The sequence below is a fragment of the Mobula hypostoma genome, chromosome 7 (assembly GCF_963921235.1).
Source record: "Mobula hypostoma chromosome 7, sMobHyp1.1, whole genome shotgun sequence".
NCBI classification, from domain to species: domain Eukaryota; kingdom Metazoa; phylum Chordata; class Chondrichthyes; order Myliobatiformes; family Myliobatidae; genus Mobula; species Mobula hypostoma.
Window position 1 is genome coordinate 11,752,512 of NC_086103.1, and position 14,366 is coordinate 11,766,877.

A 14,366-nucleotide genomic window follows, 5' to 3' on the forward strand; every position below is an offset into this window, starting at 1 on the left:
TACAGGGATATAGCTTCCCGGTTCTTACCCAGCGGCGGCGCCTGGTTCGCAGAGAGATTTTCCTGATTGCTCGCGAGTTTCCAATTCACAGAGTGTGGACCGGTGTCTCGGCAGTCACATCCATCCCCTAACGAGAGAGGAAAGCCAGCCACGCAAGCGTCTGCTTATAAACCTTGCAGGAGCCGGCCGCGTCAGCTCGCTGCTGATGTAGCCGAGGGAGGGTTTGCCCGGGGCGGAGCACGCCTCTCGCCGTCCTCTCTCCTGCCGTCCCTCTCCCCCCCCCTCCTCCCCCTCCCCTCTCCCTCTCCCCCTCCCCTCTCCCTCTCCCCCTCTCTCTCTCCTGCCTTCCCTCTCCCCCCTCCTCCCCCTCCCCTCTCCCTCTCCCCCTCCCCTCTCCCTCTCCCCCTCTCTCTCTCCTGCCTTCGCTCTCACCCCCCTCCTCCCTCCCTCTCCCCTCTCTCTCTTCTGCCTTCCCTCTCCCCCTCCTCCCTCCCTCCCCCTCCTCCCCCTCCTCCGTCTCCCTCCTCTCTCCCCCTCCTCCCCCTCCTCCCCCTCCCCTCTCCCTCTCCCCCTCTCTCTCTCCTGCCTTCCCTCTCCCCCCCTCCTCCCCCTCCCCTCTCCCTCTCCCCCTCTCTCTCTCCTGCCTTCCCTCTCCCCCCTCCTCCCCCTCCCCTCTCCCTCTCCCCCTCTCTCTCTCCTGCCTTCCCTCTCCCCCCTCCTCCCCCTCCTCCCCCTCCCCTCTCCCTCTCCCCCTCTCTCTCTCCTGCCTTCCCTCTCCCCCTCCTCCCCCTCCCCTCTCCCTCTCCCCCTCTCTCTCTCCTGCCTTCCCTCTCCCCCCCTCCTCCCCCTCCTCCCCCTCCCCTCTCCCTCTCCCCCCCTCTCTCTCCTGCCTTCGCTCTCACCCCCCTCCTCCCTCCCTCTCCCCTCTCTCTCTCCTGCCTTCCCTCTCCCCCTCCTCCCTCCCTCCCCCTCCTCCCCCTCCTCCGTCTCCCTCCTCTCTCCCCCTCTCCCCCTCCTCCCCCTCCTCCGTCTCCCTCCTCTCTCCCCCTCCTCCCCCTCCTCCCTCTCCCCCCTCCTCCCTCTCCCCTCTCCTCTACCCTCTCTCCTGCCTTCGCTCTCCCCCTCTCCCCCCTCCTCCCCCTCCTCCGTCTCCCTCCTCTCTCCCCCCTCTCCCCTCCTCCCCCTCCTCCCCCTCCTCCCTCTCCCCTCTCTCTCCCCCTCCCCCTCTCTCCCCCTCCCCTCCCCCTCTCCTCTACCCTCTCTCCTGCCTTCGCTCTTCCCCCTCCCTTGCCCTCTCTCCTCTCCTGCCTTTCCTCTCTCCCTCTCTCCTACTCTCTCTCCCCCCTCCCCTCTCTCCTGCCTTTGCTCCCCCTCTCTTTCCCCTTCCCCCCTCTCTCCCCCACTTCCCTACCCTCTCTCTCTGCTCTCCCTTACTCTGTCTATCCATTCCCCTTTACCCTCTCTCTCTCTGCCCTCCCTTGCCCTCTCTCTCTCCGCCTTCCCTTGTCCTCTCTCTCTCCGTCCTCCCTTGCCCTCTCTCTCCGCCTTCCCTTGCCCTCTCCCTCTCTCTCTGTCCTCCCTTGCCCTCTCTCTCTCTCCATCAGAAACACCAATGCCCTTGAACGGAAAATCCTACAGAACACAGTGGATACGTCCCAGTCCATTGCGGGTAAAGCCTTCCCAACCGCTGAGCACATCTAACGGAGTGTTATCGCAGGAAAGCAGCATCCGTCATCAGGGACTACCACTAGACAGGCCACGCTCTCTTCTCACTGCTGCCATCAGGAAGAAGGTACAGGAACCTCAGGATCCACACCACCAGGTTCAGGAACAGTTATTACCCCTCAGACATCAGGCTGCTTAACAAGAGGGGTTAACTTTACTTCCCCCATCACTGAACTGCTCCCATAATATATGCACTCACTTCCAAGCACTCAGTGATCACTTTATTCGGTGCACCCATAGACTTGCTGAATGATGTAATCGTGTGGTAGCAACACAATGCATTAAAACATGCAGACATGGTCAAGGAGTTCAGTCGTCTAAACATCAGAATGGGGAGGAAATTTGACCTGAGTGACTTTGACCATGGTGTCAGACGGGGTGGTTTGAGTATCTCAGAAACTGCTGATCTCCTGGGATTTTCACGCGCGACAGTCTCTGGAGTTTCTCGAGAATGGTGTGAAAAACAAAAGGAACATCCAGGGAGTGGCTGTTCTCTGGGTGAAAATGCCTTGTCAATGAGAGCGGTCAGAGGAGAATGACCAGACTGGTTCAAGCTGACAGCAACTCAAATACCCATGGTGTGCAAAAGAGCATCTCTGAACGCACAACACGTCAAAGCTTGAAGTGGATGGGCTACAGCAGTCAAAGACCATGATCTTACACTCCATGGCCACTTTATTAGGTACAGGAAGAAACTAATAAAACTGGATTGGAGGGACTGGATTGAATGAGGAAGACTCTCAGTTATTGTGGAAGTGTATCTTGCCCTGGAGCCACATGAGTCAAAAATGCTGGGTAACAGATTAAATGAAATCTTTAGAAAGTGGTGAGATCAGGTCAGAAGATGTGGAATCCTCATGGGTAGAGTAAGAAGACCCTGACGGGAGTTATTTACAGCCCTCTGAACAGTAGTCAGGATGTGGTCTACAAATTACAGCAGGAGATAGAAAAAGCATGTCAAAAAAGGCAATGTTATGTTAGTCATGGCAGATACTAATATGCAGAGAGACAGGGAAAGTCAAACTGATGCTGCATCCCAAGAGAGAGAATTTATGGAATGCATCCGAGATGGATTTTTAGAGCAGCTTGTGGTTGAGCCCACTAGGGGATCAGCTGCTCTGGAGAGGGTGTTGTGTAATGAACTGGATATGATTAGGGAGCTTAAAGTAATTGTTGTGAATTTAATATTTCATCCCTAGACTCCCATGTCTTCCTTTGAGTTAGTTTGATGTTGTCAAGTTACAAAACTTGACAGTAATGGAATCCTAGGGGCCAGTGACCATAATATCATAGACTTCACCCTGCAATTTGAGAGGGAGAAGCTCAAGTCAGATGTATCAGTATTACAGTGGTGTGGTATTACAGCTGCTGGCCAAAGTTGATTGAAAGGGGTCACTAGCAGGGATGAGAGCAGAGCAGTAATGACAGGGGGCAGAACTGAGTGTCAAAGCTGTTAATAGAGAGATGCTGCTTGGGAAACTGAAAGGTCTGAAGGTGGGTAAGTCACCTGGACCAGATGATCTACACCCCAGAGTTCTGAAAGAGGTGGCTGAAGAGATGTGGAGTATTTGTAATGATCTTTCAAGAATCACTGGATTCTGGCATGGTGCTGGAGGATTGGGAAATTGCAAATATCACTCCACTCTTCAAGAAGGGAGGGAGGCAGAAGAAATGAAATTATAAGCCAGTTAGCCTGACCTCAGTGGTTGGGAAGATGTTGGGGTCGATTGTTAAGGATGCGGTTTTGGGGTACTTGGAGGCACATGACAAAATAGGTCAAAGTCATCATGGTTCCTGAAGGGGAATTCTTTGAAGAAATAACAAGCAGGATAGAGAAAGGAGAGTTAGTGTATGTTGTGCACTTGGATTTTCAGAAGGCCTTTGACAAGGTCTGCTAAACAAGATAAGAACCCAGGATTTTTCAGGAAAGATACTAGGATGGATAGAGGATTACACACAAAATGCTGGAGGAACTGAGCAGGGCAGGCAGCATGCATGGAAAAGAGTAAACAGTTAATATTTCAGGCCAAGACCCTTCATCATGACAGTTTTTTCAGTTCCTCCAGTTCCTTGTGTGTTTTGCTTGGATTAACAGCATCTGCAGATTTTTTCTTCTTTGTGAATGGACAGAGCATTGGCTGTTCGGCAGGAGATAAAGAGTGGAATAAAAGGAACCTTTTTGAGCTGGCTGTGGGTGACTAGTGATGTTCCACAGGGATTGGTGTTTGGGCCGGTTCTTTTTGTGTTATGTATCGGCGATTTCAGTGATGAAATTGATGGCTTTGATGCCAAGTTTGTGGACAATATGAGGATAGGTGGAGTGGCAGGAGGTGTTGAGGAAGTAGAGAGGCTACAGGAGGACTTAGGCAGATTAGGAAAATGAGCAGGTGGAATACAGTGCTGGGAAGTGTGTGGTCAAGCACTTTGGCAGAAGGTATCAAAGCATAGACTATTTTTTAAATGGAGAGAAAAGTTTAAAACTCGAGGTGCAAAGGGACTTGTGTGTCCGTGTGCAGGATTCCCTGAAGGTTAATTCATAGTTTGAATCTGTGGTAAGGAAATCAAATGAGATGTTAGCATTCATTTCAAGAAGACGAGAATGTAAAAGCAAGGATGTAATGCTGAGACTTTATGATGCTCTAGTGAGGCCTCACTTGGAGTATTGTGAGCAGTTTTGGGCCCCTTATCTTAGAAAGGAAGTGCTGACATTTGAGACGATTCAGAGGAGGTTCATGAGGATAATTCCAGGCTTATCGTGTGAACAGTGATTGATGGCTCTGGGCCTATACTCGCCGGAATTCAGAAGAATGGGAGTGGCGGAGAATCTCATTGAAACATGTTCTAAGTTGAAAGGTCTAGATATAGTGGATGTAGAGAGGATGTTTCCTTTGGTGGGGAAGACTAGGATCAAAGAGCACAGCCTCAAAATAGAGGGACAACAGAGATGAAGAGGAATTTCTTAGGCCAGAGGGTGGTATATCTGTGGAATTCATTGCCAGAGATGGCTGTGGAGGCCAAGTCACTGGGTGCATTTAAGTTAGAGGTTGATAGGTTCTTGATTAGTCCGGCAATGAAATGTTTTGGGGAGAAGGCAGGAGAATGGGGTTAAGAGGGATAATAAATCAGCCATGATAGAATGGTCTAATTCTGCCCCTTTGTCTTTTGGTCTTATTGGTTTTAAGGAATATAACAGAACCATGCTAAGAGCATTAACTATGGATGTAAGAATAAGATACTTTCTAAATTATGAATAAATTTTATTTTGATATAGAAACGTGAAATTTGTTTTGCAGAAGTACAGTGCAATACATTTAAAAGTTATTGTAAGTTACAATGGGAAATGTAAAAATTAAAGAAGTAGTGCAAAAAGCGAGCAAAAATGTGAGGTAGTGTTGATGGGTTTATGGACCATTCAGAAATCTGATGGCGAAGGGGAAGAAGCTGTTCCTAAAACGTTGAGTGTGTGTCTTCAGGCACCCTGATATTCGTAATGAGAAGAGGACATATTCTGGGTGGTGGGGGCCCTTAATGATGGATGACACCTTCTTGAGGTATCATGTTTTGAAAGTACCCTCGATGCTGGGGAGGCAGGTGTCCATGAAGGGGCTGGCTGAGTTTACAGCCCTCTGTCGCTTTTCCTGATCCTGTGCATTGCCGCCTCCACGCCAGACTGAGAACTCGTTGGCCATCTCGCCTCTTCACTCCCAGTACTGATGGTGAGTTCTGAATCGAAACATCGGCAGTGGACTCGTAGAGGATGCAGAAGATGAGGCAAGGTTGGACCAGAAACGCGATGGTCGGCTACAGAAACTGAGTGCAACAGACCAAAAATACCGATGTCCCTCCTCAGTCGGAAGAAATCCAGTACTGATCCTAGCTCTGAGCTCACAGAAACCACTGGAACCCAATTACTCTCCTTCACAGTCTGCAGAAGTTTTGACAGAAGTGGTCTTCATTGGAAGAGTTGCTGCCAAAAAGTCATTCCTCTGAATTGAAGACAAAGCTAAGAGACTCACCTATGCACAAAAACACAAGGCCTGGAGTGCTGAACAGTGGCAGCGAGTGCTCTGGACTGATGAGTCAAAGTTTGATTTTTTTTTTGGCTCAAACAGGAGGAGGTTTGTCTGTTGAAGAACTGCAGAGCTCTACATGGATGAGTGTCTGCAGCCAACAGTGAAGCATGGCGGAGGTTCCTGCAGGTTTCCGGCTGCATTTCTGCAAATGGAGTTGGTGATCTGGTCAGAATTAATGGAATTCTTAATGCCGAGGAGTACAAGCAGATTCTCATCCATCACACAGTACCATAGGATGGCGTCTGATCAGTACCATCTTCATTCTGCAGGAGGACAATGATCCCAAACACATGGCCAAAGTCATAAAGAACTATCTTCTGTGAAAAGACGAACAAGGGATTCTGCAACGGTTGGTATGGCCTCCACGGAGCCCTGATCAACGTCATTAAGGCTACCTGGGATTACCTGGAGAGGCTGACACTGACAAGGTGGCTAAAGTCTGCAAAAGAACTGTGGCAAGTTCTCCAAGATGTTTGGAACAAGCTACCATCTGCTTTTCTTAAAAAACTGCACGACAGTGTACCTAAGGGAACGGATGCAGTTTTTAAGGCAAAGGGTAGTCACACCAAATACTGGAGAGGGCAGTTTGCTTGGGAGAGCATGAGCAAAGTCGCCAGTTACCGGCGCCATCTTTATTTCTTGATTGATTTGATTTAGTATTTTTACTGTTTACTGCTCTTTATAGTAAGTTTTTTGATATTTAGAAACTTTTCATTTCATTATTTTTTGAAAGCATTTTCGCTTTACAGAATATTTTACATGTGCCTCGGACTTTTACACAGTACTGGACACTGAAACCCAGAGAAATACGTCATTTTCATTAATGAGCAACACAGTCCGAGGAGGTGTGGGAGCAGCCTGCAAGTTTGCATGCTTCCGACTCAGTGAGGTGGTACAAGGCAGAACAATGTGGAATATAGTTACAGTTACACAGAAAGTGTAAAAATATATCAAATCGAGTGAGCAAAAATAGTGGGGTCGTGGATTCATGGACTGTTCAGAAATCTGACCAAGGAGCTGTGAAGTTAGACCGAGCCCACAGAGGGGAAGCTGGTTTCTGTCCAAGCACAACTACTCTAATCTCCAACAAAGTGAGACATTTCCTGGCTGGGAGACGCAATGCACCATGCAATCAGGAGAGAGAGAGAGAAGGATCAAAGATTAGCCTTATTTGTCACATGTACAGTGAAATGCGATGTTAGCATCAAATCATATCAGTAAGGATTGTATTGCCATGCTTCTGGCGCCAACATAGCATGCCCACAACTTACTAACCCCAATCCCTATGTCTTTGGACCGTGGGAGGAAACCAGATCACCCAGAGGAAACCCACACAGCCATAGGGAGAACGTAAAAACTCCTTCTCGACAAGTAGGAATCAAACCCCACTCTTACAATAGGCCGTGTAAAGCATTACAAGAAGATGCAGACCCTTCGGCCCACTGAATCATGCTGACCCATTTGATGGTGCATTCCCATCAGCTTACCCCAGATTCAGTAGGGGCAATTCACAGTGGCCAATGGGCCCATGAACTGGCATGTTATTGGGATGTGGGGGGAAAACAGAGCACCAGAGGAACCCACATGGTCGCAGGGAGAACATTCAAATTCCACTCACAGAGGATAGAAAACAGAACAATTCAGCACAGTACAGGCCCTTCAGCCCACAATGTTGTGCCAACATTCTAACCTACTCTAGCCTCAAGACTCTGGTCTGGTAAGATCAACCTAAACCTTCCCTCCATTTTTCTCACTGGTGCCCTTTCTCCATCCCTTTCTCCCATGGTCCACTCTCCTCGCCTATCAGATTCCTCCTTCTTCAGCATTTACCTCTTCCTCCTATCACCTCCCAGCCTATCAGCAACCCTCTCCCCCACACACACACTTTACCCTAGTCTCACTTATCATCTACTCGCTTGTACTCCTTCCACTGCCCTTCAGAGACAGTATACAAAGTGTAAAAGAGAGGTGAGGGTGGACATTGGACTGCTGAAAACCAAGCTGGAGAGGTAGCAATGAGAGACAACGAAATGGCAGACAAACTGACTAAGTATTTTGGATCAGTCTTCACTGTGGAAGTAAGCCAGAAGTTCGAGAGTGTCAGGGGCAGACATGAGTGAAGTTGCCATTACTAGGGAGAAGGTGGTTGGGAAGCTGAAAGGTCTGAAGGTAGATAAGTCACCCGCACCAGATGGTGTACATCCCAGGGTTCTGAAAGAGGTGGCTGAAGAGACTGTGGAGGCGTTAGTAATGATCTTTCAAGAATCATTACATTCTGTAATGGTTCTAGAAGACTGGAAAATTGCAAATGTCACTCCACTCTTCAAGAAGGGAGAGAGGCAGAAGAAAGGAAATTACAGGCCAGTTAGTGGGACATTGGTGGTTAGGAAAATGTTGGAGTCAATTGATAAGGATGAGGTTTCAGGGTACTTGGAGGCACATGATAAAATAAGCTGTAGTCAGCATGGTTTCCACAGGGGAAAATCTTGCCTGACAAATCTGTTGGAATCCTTTGAAGAAATAACAAGCAAGATGGACAATTGAGAATTGGCAGAAGGTGTGTTCTTGGATCTTCAGAAGGGTTTTGACAATGTGTCACACATGAGGCTGCGAAACAAGCTACCAGCCCATGGTATTACAGGAAAGATTCTAGCATGGGTGAAGCAGTGGCTGATTGGCAGGAGGCAACGAGTGGGAATAAAGGGAGCCTTTTCTGGTTGTCTGCCGGTGACTAGTGGTGTTCCACAGGGGACTGCTCTGGCACCCATTCTTCTTACATTAAATGTCAATAATTTGGATAATGGAATTGATGGCTTTGTGACCAAGTTTGCAAAGATACAAAGATAAGTGGAGGGAAAGGTAGTGTTGAGAAAGCAGAGAGGCTACAGTAGGACTTAGACAAATTAGGAGAGTGGGAAAAACTGGAATACAGTACCGGGAAGTGTATGGTCATGCACTTTGGTAGAAGAGATAAATGAGAAGACTGTTTACTAAACATGATAGCACTGGTGGTGGCCAGTGCGATCATGTTTGCTGTTGTGTGCTGGGGCAGCAGGCTGAGGGTGGCAGACACCAACAGAATCAGCAAACTCATTCGTAAGGCCAGTGATGTTGTGGGGATGGAACTGGACTCTCTGACGGTGGTGTCTGAAAAGAGGATGCTGTCCAAGTTGCATGCCATCTTGGTCAATGTCTCCCATCCACTACATAATGTACTGGGTGGGCACGGGAGTACATTCAGCCAGAGACTCATTCCACCGAGATGCAACACAGAGCGTCATAGGAAGTCATTCCTGCCTGTGGCCATCAAACTTTACAGCTCCTCCCTTGGAAAGTCAGACACCCTGAGCCAATAGGCTGGTCCTGGACTTATTTCATAATTCACTGGCATAATTTACATATTACTATTTAACTATTTATGGTTCTATTACTATTTATTATTTATGGTGTAACTGTAATGAAAACCAATTTCCCACGGGATCAATAAAGTATGACTATGACCATGACTATAAATGGAGAGCAAATCAAACATCTGAGATGGAAAGGGACTTGGGAGTCCTTGTGCAGAACATCCTAAAGGTTAACTTGCAGGTAGATTTCAGTGGTGAGGAAGGCAAATTCAATGTTTGCATTTACTTCAAGAGGTCTAGAATATAAGAGCAGAGATGTGATGCTGAGGCTTTATAAGGCACTTGTGAAGCCTCACCTCGAGTATTGTGAGGTGAACTATTGTGAATGATTTTGGACTGCTCATCTAAGAAAAGATGTGCTGACATTGGAGAGAGTTCAGAGGAGGTTCACAAGGATGATTCCAGGAATGAAAGGGTTATCATGTGAGGAATGTTTGATAGCTCTGGGTCTGTACTCACTGGAATTTAGAAGGATGAGGAGGATCTCATTGAAATCTTTTTGAATGTTGAAAGGCCTAGACAGAGTAGATGTGTTAAGGATGTTTCCCATAGTGGGGAAGCCTAGGACACGATGGCACAGCATCAGGATAGAGGGGCGTTCGTTTAAAACAAAGATACAGAGAAATTTCTTTAGCCAGAGGTTGGTGAATTTGTGGAATTTGTTACCACAGGGCAGCTGTGGAGACCAGCTCATTGGGTGTTTTTAAGGCAGAGATTGATAGGTTCTTGATTGGACGCGGCATTAAGGGTTAATGGGGAGAAGGCTGGGGAGTGGAGCTGAGGAGGGGGGGAAAAGGATCAGCCATGGTCGAATGGTGGAGAAGACTTGATGGGCCAAATGGCCTAATTCTGCTCCTATGTCTCGTGGACTATGGTCTAGAATAAAAGCAAGGATGTAATGTTCAAAATTTATAAAGCACCAGTCACAGAGTATTGTGAGCAGTTTTAGGCCTCTTATCTAAGAAAGGATGTGCTGACATTGGAGAGGGTTCAAAGGAGGTTCATGAAAATGATTCTGGGATTGAAAAGCTTATCATATGAGGAGTGTTTGATGGCTCTGGGCCTGTACTCACCGGAATTCAGAAGAATGAGGGAGGGATTTCATCGAAACCGAGTGAATATTGAAATGCCTAGATAGAGTGGATGTGGAGAGGATGTTCTCTATAGTGGGAGAGTCCAGGACCAGAGGGCACAGCCTCAGAATAGAGGGGCATCTATTTAGAATGGAGATGAGGAGGAATTTCTTTAGCTACAGAGTGGTGAATCTGTGGAATTTGTTGCCACAGGCAGCTGTGGTGGCAAAGTCACTGGGTATATTTAGGCAGGGGTTGATAGATTCTTGATTGGTCAGGGCATGAAGGGATACGGGGAGAAGACAGGAGACTGGGACTGAGAGGGAAATGGATCAGCCATGATGAAATAGCGGAGCACACTCGATGGGCCAAATGGCCTAATTCTGCTCCTATATCTTATAGTTATGGCCTTATGGTCCCACCAGCTTATCCTGTATTCTTAAGTAAGTAAGATGAACCTAACCCTTCCCTCCTGCATAACCCTCCATTTTTCTATCATCCATGTGCCTATTAAGTCTCTTAAATGTCCATAACGTATCTGCCTCTATCACCAACCCTGGCAGTGCGTACCACATACTCACCACACTGTATTAAAAAATGTACCTCCAACATACCCCTAAACTTTCCTCCAATGACAATAAAATTATGCCCCTTCATGTTAGCCACTGAAACCCTGGGAAAAAAGTTTCTGACTATCCATTCAATCTGTCAGATCTGAAGGGAATTCTTAAAGCCTCTTTGATAAACACTGTGACTTGTTGCCTTTATAACAGAGCATTCGATATCTCAGGAACAGCAGCAGATATGAAAAGGCGGCAGGGCCAGACAACATCCCAGGCGAGTACTGGGACAGTGTGCACCCTGGCGCACTCACGCTATCACGGACGTACATACGGAAACAGACTGGAAAGGATCCAGCAATATCATGAAGGATCTCACCCACCCTGCTCACGGACTGTTTGTGCCACTCCCATCAGGGAGGAGGCTACGTAGCATCCACACCAGGACCACCAGACTCAAAAACAGTTACTTTCCCCAAGCAGTGAGGCCGATCAACACCTCCACCCACTAACCCACCCCTCCGCACCCCCAACCACCACGACTTTATCATTGCCTGTCAGAGTCACCTTGTGTACAGACACTTCTGTGCGTAGTGTCACTTTATGGACAGTGACACTAATCTATCTACGTATATAAGCTATCTTATGTATTTATATTTACTGTGTGTTTCATTATTATTGTGGTCTTTATTTTGTGTTTTTTGTGCTGCATCGGATCCAGAGTGACAATTATTTCATTCTCCTTTATACTTGTGTACTGGAAATGACATTAAACAGTTTTGAATCTTGAATCTTGTACTATGCAATACGTGAATGATCTGGGCTCACTCCTCTCAGGGTCAGAGAGTTCCAGGCTTCACTGGGCTCTGTGAGAAGAAACGATACGCCTCGGCTGTAACTGACCAGCTCTTTATTTTGTAGCCATGTCCCCGTGTTTGTCGTGGGTGGGAGCGGCCGAAACAAACAGACGACAGCATGCAGTGAAATCCCAGAACGGGCTACGTTCAGGACCTTGGCCACAGGGTTGAACACACGAGGTTGCCGAACATGTCAATATACAGAGAACACAGAACATTACAGCACAGTACAGGCCCTTCGGCCCACGATGTTGTGATGACTTTTCAACCTACTCATAGTTAAGGTGAATTGTTTAAGGGAACATGAGGGGATTTACATGCACAACAGTCTCTAAGTCAGGGGTTCCCAACCTTTTTAATCCCATGGACCCCAGGTTGGGTGCCCTTGGTGCAGGGCTTACAGAGAATGGTACGAAAAGCATCTGGTGGGCAGCAGTTCTGTGGGTGAGAACACCTTGTTAATGAGAGAGGTTAGAGGAGAACGGCCAGACTGGTTCAAGCTGACAGGAAGGTGACGGTAACCATGCATTACAACAGTGGTGTGCAGAAGCATCTCTGAATGCACAACACATCGAATCTTGAAGTGGATGGGCTACAGTAGCAGAAGATCACGAACATACAGGAGGTATCTAATAAAGTGGTTACTGAGTGTACAGTTCTGTGAAAGTGTCTTAGGCATATGTGAAAAAATTCTCTAAAGTGAAGATGCTTTCAAAAAATGAAACAAATTTCTAAATATTTAAAAAATTACTATAAAGACCAGTAAACAGGAAAACATTAAATCAAATCATATTTGGTGTGACCTCCCTTTGCCTTTCAAACTGCATTTTAGCTGCACTGTCATGAAGTTTTATAAGAAAATCGGCTGGTAGGTTGATCCAAACATCTTGGGGAACTTGCCACAGTTCATCTGCAGATTTTGTGTGTTTCGCTTGCTTCTGCCTCTCCAGGTAATCCCAGGCAGCCTCAGTGATGTTGAGATCTGAGCTGTTTGGAGACCATAGCATCTGAAACCATGTCAAAAATCTAGGGTGCCTAAGACTTTTGCCCAGTACTGTACATAGTGTTATTCCTTAGTAACCAACCTGCATTGCCCCAAAAAAGTGTGTTTGAATTTGTAACACAGCAATATTATCATATTTTTGAAATCACCGGCTGTCCAGAGTGTGGAGAGCAAGAGGACCGAGAACAGGTGTCAACACCCCTGAGGAGCTAACTTAGACCCAACATATTGATGCAGTTAAGAAGAGCGCAGATGATCAGCTATATTTCACTGGGACCAAGAGGGCATGGACAGGGGAAGCACAGGAGTACTTACAGGACTGCATTGAATTGGTGGTCCGGACCAAATTCAGGGATTCATCTTCGAATCTGGATGGGTATGCTGCAGTTGTTACCAACTTCATTAAAACCTGAGTGGAAGAGTGTGTGCCCACAAAGACTTGTTGTACATTCCCAAACCAAAAGCTGTGGATGAACCAGGAGGTACATTGCCTGCTGAAGGCAAGATCTGTGACGTTCAAGGCTGTCGACCCGGGTCTGTACCAGAAAACCAGGTATGACTTGCAGAGGGCTATCTCAAGAGCAAAGAGACAATTTCGAACGAGGTTGGAGGTGACATCGGATGCACAGCAACTCAAAGCGAAATCCAATAGCATGAATGGCAACGATGCTTCACTACCAGATGAACTCAACACCTTCTATGCCCGCTTTGAAAGGGAGAATATAACTACAGCTGTGAAGATCCCTGCTGCAGCTGATGACGCTGTGATCTCTGTCTCAGAGGCTGATGTTAGTCTGTCTTTAAAGAGGTGAACCCTTGCATGCTGGAAGACCCCCGTGGAGTACCTGGGAAGGCTCTGAAAACATGCCAACCAATTGATGGGAGTATTCAAGGACATTTTCAACCTCTCACTGCTACGGGTGGAAGTTCCCACTTGCTTCAAAAAGGCAACAATTATACCAGTGCCTGAGAAGAATAATGTGAGTTGCCTTAATGACTATCGCTCGGTAGCATCTATAGTGATGAAATGCTTTGAGAGGTTGGTTATGACTAGACTGAACTCCTGCCTCAGCAAGGACCTGGACCCATTGCAATTTGCCTATCGCCACAATAGGTCAACGGCAGATGCAATCTCAATGGCTCTTCATACTGCCTTAGACCATCTGGACAACACAAACACCTATGTCAGGATGCTGTTCATCGACTATAGCTCAGCATTTAACACCATCATTCCCACAATCCTGACTGATAAGTTACAGAACTGGAGCCTCTATACCTCCCTCTGCAATTGGATCCTCGACTTCCTAACAGGAAGACCACAATCTGTGCGGATTGGTGATAACATATCCCCCTCGCTGATGATCAACACTGGCGCACCTAAGGGGTGTGTGCTTAGCCCACTGCTCTACTCTCTCTATACCCATGACTGTGTGGCTAGGCATAGATCAAATACCACCTACAAATTTGATGATGATAGAATTTAATTGTTGTTAGAATTTCAGATGGAGACGAGAGGGCATACAGGAGCAAGATATGCCAACTAGTAGAGTGGTGTTGCAGCAATAACCTGGCACTCAACGTCAGTAAGACGAAAGAGCTGATAGTGGACTTCAGGAAGGGTAAGATGAAGGAACACAAACCAATCCTCATAGAGGGATCAGAAGT

The 14,366-nt window shown here is 47.3% G+C and overlaps 1 protein-coding gene across 2 annotated transcripts in view; it reads right to left on the reverse strand.

Annotated features, from left to right (window-relative positions):
• Positions 1–172, reverse strand: part of LOC134349124 (UDP-glucose 6-dehydrogenase-like) — an 88,058-nt gene extending 87,886 nt beyond the window's left edge. For both annotated transcript variants that reach the window (XM_063053018.1, XM_063053017.1), the window contains exon 1: positions 29–172. The gene's annotated coding sequence lies outside the window, so the exon portion shown is untranslated. The remainder of the gene's footprint in view (positions 1–28) is intronic.
• Positions 173–14,366: the final 14,194 nt, after the last annotated feature.